This window comes from Arachis hypogaea, chromosome 11, assembly GCF_003086295.3.
Source record: "Arachis hypogaea cultivar Tifrunner chromosome 11, arahy.Tifrunner.gnm2.J5K5, whole genome shotgun sequence".
In the NCBI taxonomy this organism is placed as follows: Eukaryota; Viridiplantae; Streptophyta; class Magnoliopsida; order Fabales; family Fabaceae; genus Arachis; species Arachis hypogaea.
In genome coordinates, this window is record NC_092046.1 from 104,346,474 (window position 1) to 104,353,413 (window position 6,940).

Below are 6,940 nucleotides of genomic sequence, written 5' to 3' on the forward strand. Positions count from 1 at the left end.
AAAGCTTTAGCTTTTACCACACCAAACTTAGAAGGTTGCTCGTCCTCGACCAAAAGAAGAAAGAAGAGAGTAGAAGAAGAAGAAATAGAGGAGATGGAGGGGGCTTTGTGTTTCGGCCAAGGGGGAGAAGTAGTGGTTAGGTTGTGTGAAAATGAAGGAGTGAAGATGGGTTTATATAGGAGTGGAGAAGGGGGGGTATGTTTTGGCCATGATGGGTGGGTTTGGGTAGGAAAGTGGTTTGAATTTGAATGGTGAGGTAGGTGGGGTTTTATGAAGGATGGATGTGAGTGGTGAAGAGAATGTTGGGATTTGATAGGTGAGGGGTTTTTGGGGAAGAGGTATTGAGGTGATTGGTGAATGGATGAAGAAGAGAGAGAGATGTGGAGTAGGTGGGGATCCTGTGGGGTCCACAGATCCTGATGTGTCAAGGATATCTCATCCCTGCACCATGTGGCGTGCAAAACGCCCTTTGCTGCCAATCCTGGCGTTAAACGCCAGTCTGGTGCCCATTTCTGGCGTTAAACACCCAGAATGGTGCCAGACTAGGCATTTAACGCCCATTCTGCTACCCTTACTGGCGTTTAAATGCCAGTAAGTTTCTCTTCCAGGGTGTTCTATTTTTCATTCTTTTTCCTTCTATTTTTGCTTTTTCAATTGTTTTTGTGACTTCACATGATCATCAACCTACAGAAAATATAAAATAACAAAAGAAAATAGAAATTTAACATAGCTAAGTAAAAATTGGGTTGCCTCCTAACAAGCGCTTCTTTAATGTCAATAGCTTGACAGTGGCTCTCATGGAGCCTCACAGATGTTCAGAGCAATGTTGGAACCTCCCAACACCAAACTTAGAGTTTGAATATGGGGGTTCAACACCAAACTTAAAGTTTGGTTGTGGCCTCCCAACACCAAACTTAGAGTTTGACTGTGGGAGTTCTGTTTGACTCTGTATTGAGAGAAGCTCTTCATGCTTCCTCTCCATGGTGACAGAGGAATATCCTTGAGCTTTAAATACAAGGGAGTCTCCATTCACTTGAATGATCAATTCTCCTTTGTCAACATCAATCACAGCTTTTGCTGTGGCTAGGAAGGGTCTGCCAAGGATGATAGATTCATCCATACACTTCCCAGTCTCTAGGATTATGAAGTCAGCAGGGATGTAGTGGCCCTTAACCTTTACCAAGACATCCTCTACAAGTCCATAAGCCTGTTTCTTTGAATTGTCTGCCATCACCAGTGAGATTCTTGTAGCTTGTACCTCAATGATCCCTAGCTTCTCCATTACAGAGAGAGGCATGAGGTTTATACTTGACCCTAGGTCACACAGAGCCTTCGCAAAGGTCATGGTGCCTATGGTACAAGGGATTGAGAATTTTCCAGGGTCTTGTCTCTTCAGAGGTAATTTGTGCCTAGTCAAGTCATCCAGTTCTTTGATGAGCAATGGAGGTTCATCCTCCCAAGTCTCATTACCAAACAACTTGGCATTTAGCTTCATGATTGCTCCAAGGTACTTAGCAACTTGCTCTTCAGTAACATCTTCATCCTCTTCAGAGGAAGAATACTCATCAGAGCTCATGAATGGCAGAAGTAAATTCAATGGAATCTCTATGGTCTCAGTGTGAGCCTCAGATTCTCATGGTTCCTCATTAGGGAACTACTTGGAGGTCAGTGGACGTCCATTGAGGTCTTCTTTAATGGAGATCACTGCCTCTTCTTCCTCTCCAGTTTTGGCCATGTGAGACGTGTTTATGGCCTTTCACTCTCTCTTTGGATTCTCTTCTGTATTGCTTGGGAGAGTACTAGGAGGGAGTTCAGTAATTTTCTTACTTAGCTGACCCACTCGTGCCTCCAAATTTCTAATGGAGAATCTTGTTTCAGTCACGAAACTTTGAGTGGTTTTGATTAGATCAGAGACAATGGTTGCCAAGTCAGAGTGGCTTTGCTTAGAATTCTCTGTCTGTTGCTGAGAAGGTGATGGAAAAGGCTTGCTATTGCTAAACCTGTTTCTTCCACCATTATTGTTGTTGAAACCTTGTTGAGGTCTCTGTTGATCCTTCCATGAGAGATTTGGATGATTTCTCCATGAAGGGTTATAGGTGTTTCCATAGGGTTCTCCCATGTAATTCACCTCTTCCATTGCTGGGTTCTCAGGATCATAAGCTTCTTCTTCAGAGGAAGCTTCCTTAGTACTGCCTGTTGCTGCTTGCATTCCAGACAGACTCTGAGAAATCATATTGACTTGTTGGGTCAATATTTTATTCTGAGCCAATATGGCATTCATAGTATCAATCTCAAGAACTCCTTTCTTCTGAGTTATCCCATTATTCACAGGATTCCTTTCAGAAGTGTACATGAATTGGTTATTTGCAACCATTTCAATGAGTTCCTGAGCTTCTGCAGGCGTCTTCTTCAGATGAAGAGATCCTCCAGCAGAGCTATCCAATGACATCTTGGATAGTTCAGACAGACCATCATAGAAAATACCTATGATGCTCCATTCAGAAAGCATGTCAGAAGGACATCTTCTGATCAATTGCTTGTATCTTTCCCAAGCTTCATAGAGGGACTCACCTTCCTTTTGTCTGAAGGTTTGGACTTCCACTCTAAGCTTGCTCAATTTTTGAGGTGGAAAGAACTTTGCGAAGAAGGCATTAACTAGCTTTTCCCAAGAGTTCAGGCTTTCTTTAGGTTGTGAATCCAACCATGTCCTAGCTCTGTCTCTTACAGCAAAAGGAAAAAGCATAAGTCTGTAGACTTCAGGGTCAACCCCATTGATCTTGACAGTATCACAGATTTGCAAGAATTCAGCTAAGAACTGATGAGGATCTTCCAATGGAAGTCCATGAAACTTGCAATTCTGTTGCATTAGAGAAACTAATTGACGCTTAAGCTCAAAGTTGTTTGCTCCAATGACAGGGATTGAGATGCTTCTCCCATAGAAGTCGGGAGTAGGTGCAGTAAAGTCACCAAGCATCTTCCTTGCATTGTTGGCATTGTTGTTTTCGGCTGCTGATGACAAGTCATCTTAGCCTAGTTTCACTAGCCTTTTTCTTTTGTTTTCAACTGAATTATGCACTTTCTTGAGCCATAAGCAAGCCAATTGGGTAGATTTTCATGTTTTCTTTGATTTAATCAACCATGTATGAATTCATGCAATTTCATGAGGTTTTATGCTATAATTGTCATATATTATGAAAGAATGAATATCTCATGATTTTGAGCATAGCTTTGATGTGTTTGGTTGATTAATGATAGGTGAAGAAAGCTTGGAGAAAGGTTGAAGCAAGAAGGAATGGCTAGGAGGAAGAGAGGACAAAAAGTTTGAGCAAAAGTTTGCCTCAAACTTTAGCTCAAACTTTTGGATTAATTGAAAATGAACCAGGGAGCAAAAAGCTGGACCAAAAGTTAGCCTCAAACTTTTTGGCTAACTTTTGGGCAAAAAGCTGGAGCAAAAGTTAGCCTTAAACTTTTTGGCTAACTTTTGGGCAAAAAGCTGGAGCAAAAGTTAGCCTCAAACTTTTTGGCTAACTTTTGGCATCACAAATCAACACCCTGGAGAGCAAAAGTTTGCGCCAACGTTAGCCCCTAACTTTTTGGCTAACGTTGGCGCATGAAAAACACACCCTGGAGAGCAAAAGTTTGCGCCAACATTAGCCTCTAACTTTTTGGCTAACATTGGCGCCATGAGTATGCAAGGGGAGGCCAACGTTGGAGCAAAAGTTTGACCCCTAACTTTTGCCCCAACGTTGGTATCAGCAAAGAAGGGTGGCTGATGTGAAAAGTTGGAGTAAAAGTTAGCCTCAAACTTTTACTCCAACTTTTACTCAAGCTTTCATGATTCCAACCCGGTTCAATTCAGTTCTTCTCCAAACTCCAAGAGCAATCAACCAAGGCCTCTATCAACCCAATTCCATCAAGAGCAAAGGCCCAATTGAAGAAAGTGTATAAGTAGCATAGGATTTAAGTTTTTAAAGGAGCTTTCCCTTTTAGTTTTCATAGAGAGCTTTCTTTTCGGTTTTGATTGGGTAGTTTGGTAGAGAGCTCGCTTTTACATTCTAGCATTGTTGTTTTAATTCAAGAGAATTGGGGAGGAGAATTGATCTCTCTTCTTCCTTATTCCTGCCCAGCACTCTTTAATTTTCTTGCTTTGGATCTTGGGTGGAGAATTGAAGAACTTCTGTTTCAATCTCACCTTGGGTATCTTGTTTAATTTTCTGCTTAATTGAATTTCAGTTTCTGTTACTTGCTCTCTCATCTACTTTCTCTGCAATTTACATTTCCTTTGCAATTACTCTTGTTGGATCTAGGAAGGCATTGAGATCTAGACTTGGTTATCTAGTCTCTTGAGTCCTGAGATCTGAATTCTCATTTTACTTTCTCTGTTTAACACTTTTCATGCTCATTTACAATTCTGTTTTTAGATCCAGTTCAATCCAAGTTATCTTCTATTCCTCTGCTTGTTGAATTTTACTTTCCCTTGTTTAATTTCTGCAATTCCAATTCCCAATTCCTTTTACAATTCAAGCCATTTACATTTCTTGCACTTTAAGATTCTGCAATTTACATTTCTTGCGTTCTAAGTTTCTGCCATTTAATTTCTTGTTCTTTAAGATTCAGCACTTTAAATTTCAGTTCTCTTTAATTTCATGCAATTTACCCATTCCCTTTACTTTCTATGCAATTTAAATTCTGCAAATCACAAATCACTCAACCAAATCTTGATTCGCTTGACTAAATCAACCACTTTGCTAAAAATTGCTCAATCCTTCAATCCCTGTGGGATCGACCTCACTCCCGTGAGTTATTATTACTTGATGCGACCCGGTGCACTTGCCGGTGAGTTTTGTGTCGGATCGTTTTCCGCACATCAAGTTTTTGGCGCCGTTGCCGGGGATTGATTAGATTGACAATGATTAAGTGAAGTGGAGATCTAGATCAAGCACTTTTTCTTTTCTGTTTCTTTAACTTTTGACTAACACGCTAACTGTTTGAATTTTTGCCTAAGCTAACTAATATTTCACTTCAGCCATGGATTGAAGTGTTATTGCTTTTCTGGTATTGTGTGATTCTTGTGTTTTGCTTGCATGTCAGATACAAGAAGAGAGATCCCTACCTTTCATGAAACTGACGAAAGAATCCGCCGAAGGCTAAGAAGAGAAGCAAGAGAAAAAAATGTTGCTGGAGAGGAAGAATCAGATGAAGAATATCATGACTTGGAGGAACACTCAACAAATCCAACAAATCCACCAGTGAGAATGGCCAACAACAATGGTCAACCCCAGAGGAGAGTCTTGGCTTCATATACATTTGCTAATCCAAGGCATTGTGGGAGTAGCATCCTCACCCCAAATGTCGATGCAAATAACTTTGAATTGAAGCCCAACTCATCACCTTGGTGCAGAACAACTGTTCTTATGGAGGAGGCCCCTTGGAAGATCCAAACCAGCACCTATCCACCTTCCTGAGGATATGTAACACAGTGAAGACCAATGGTGTACATCCTGACAGTTACAAATTGTTGTTGTTTCCATTTTCCTTGAGGGACAAAGCTTCTCAATGGTTGGAGTCATTTCCAAGAGAAAGCATCAACAATTGGGAGGATCTAGTGAGCAAGTTCTTAGCAAAGTTTTATCCTTCTCAAAGGATCATCAGGCTCAAAACAGAGGTTCAAACATTTACTCAGATGGATGGAGAGTCATTGTATGAAGCATGGGAGAGATACAAAGCTTTACTCAGGAAGTGTCCACCAGAGATGTTTAATGAATGGGATAAACTCCAAAATTTCTATGAAGGACTGACAATGAAAGCTCAAGAGGCACTTGACTATTCAGCAGGAGGCTCAATGCAACTCATGAAGACAGCTGAAGAAGCTCAGAACCTCATTGACATGGTGGCTAACAACCAATATTTCTTTGGCCATCAGAGACAACGCCAACCATCACTAAGGAAAGGAGTGTTAGAAATGGAAGGGGTGGACACCATCCTAGCTCAAAACAAGATAATGCAGCAGCAGATTCAAGAACAATTTGAGCAGATGGCTAAAAAGATTGATAGTTTACAAGTTGCAGCAGTGAATACAAGCCAACCATCAACCATATGGGGACAAAATAAAGAAAACCAAGAAAATCAGCAGCAGGAACAACCTCAATATGTGCACAACCAAGGCTCAGGCCAAAATGAGGTTTATGGTGACACCTACAATCCATCCTGGAAGAACCATCTAAATCTCAGATGGGGAGATAACCACACCCACAGCCAGCAACCGTGGCAGAAAAACTCAAACCAAAACAACTCAAGAAACACAACTTACTCAAACCACGACCAGCAAAACATTAATAATAATCAATACAAGAAACCACAAAATACATATTAACCATCCCACCACAATCCACAAACTCATCAAAATAGCATTTCTGCACCAACATCTAACCCCCAAAACAACCACACTACCCCTACAAATAACTTCCAGCAACCATATTCCACCCCCATCATACCACCAATAGACCATCATGAAAGTAGAATTTCAAGTCTTGAGGTAGCCATACAAGCAATTGCTCAGTCCACTCAAAGCTTGGTCAAAGTGCAAGAGAGAAATGAAGCTACCATGAAGAGCCTTGAACGACAAGTGGGACAATTGGCCAAACAAGCTGAACGGCCAACCAATGTTCTCCCAAGTGATACAATCTCCAATCCAAAGGACAAAGGAAAAGCTACAAAGTGGGAGGAGTGCAAAGCAATCATAGTGGAAAGTGAGAAGAAAGCCATCAATCAGGAAGAACACAACAGAGAAGTTCCACAAGAAGAGACAGAAGAGAGAAGTGAAGAGGATCAGAAAATCAAGAATGCAAAAAGCTCAAAGAGAGATAAGGACATCCTTGAAACACAACTACAAGAGAAGAAGGAAATGGTGAAGCCACATATCCCCAAACTTCCATACCCT

General features: G+C 41.1%; 1 non-coding gene across 1 annotated transcript; it reads left to right on the top strand.

Annotated features, from left to right (window-relative positions):
- Window positions 1-2,503: 2,503 nt before the first annotated feature.
- Window positions 2,504-2,611, top strand: LOC112725439 (small nucleolar RNA R71). Its single transcript, XR_003164548.1, has one exon. It is a non-coding gene; the product is annotated as a small nucleolar RNA R71 (small nucleolar RNA).
- The last annotated feature ends 4,329 nt before the right edge of the window (window positions 2,612-6,940 follow it).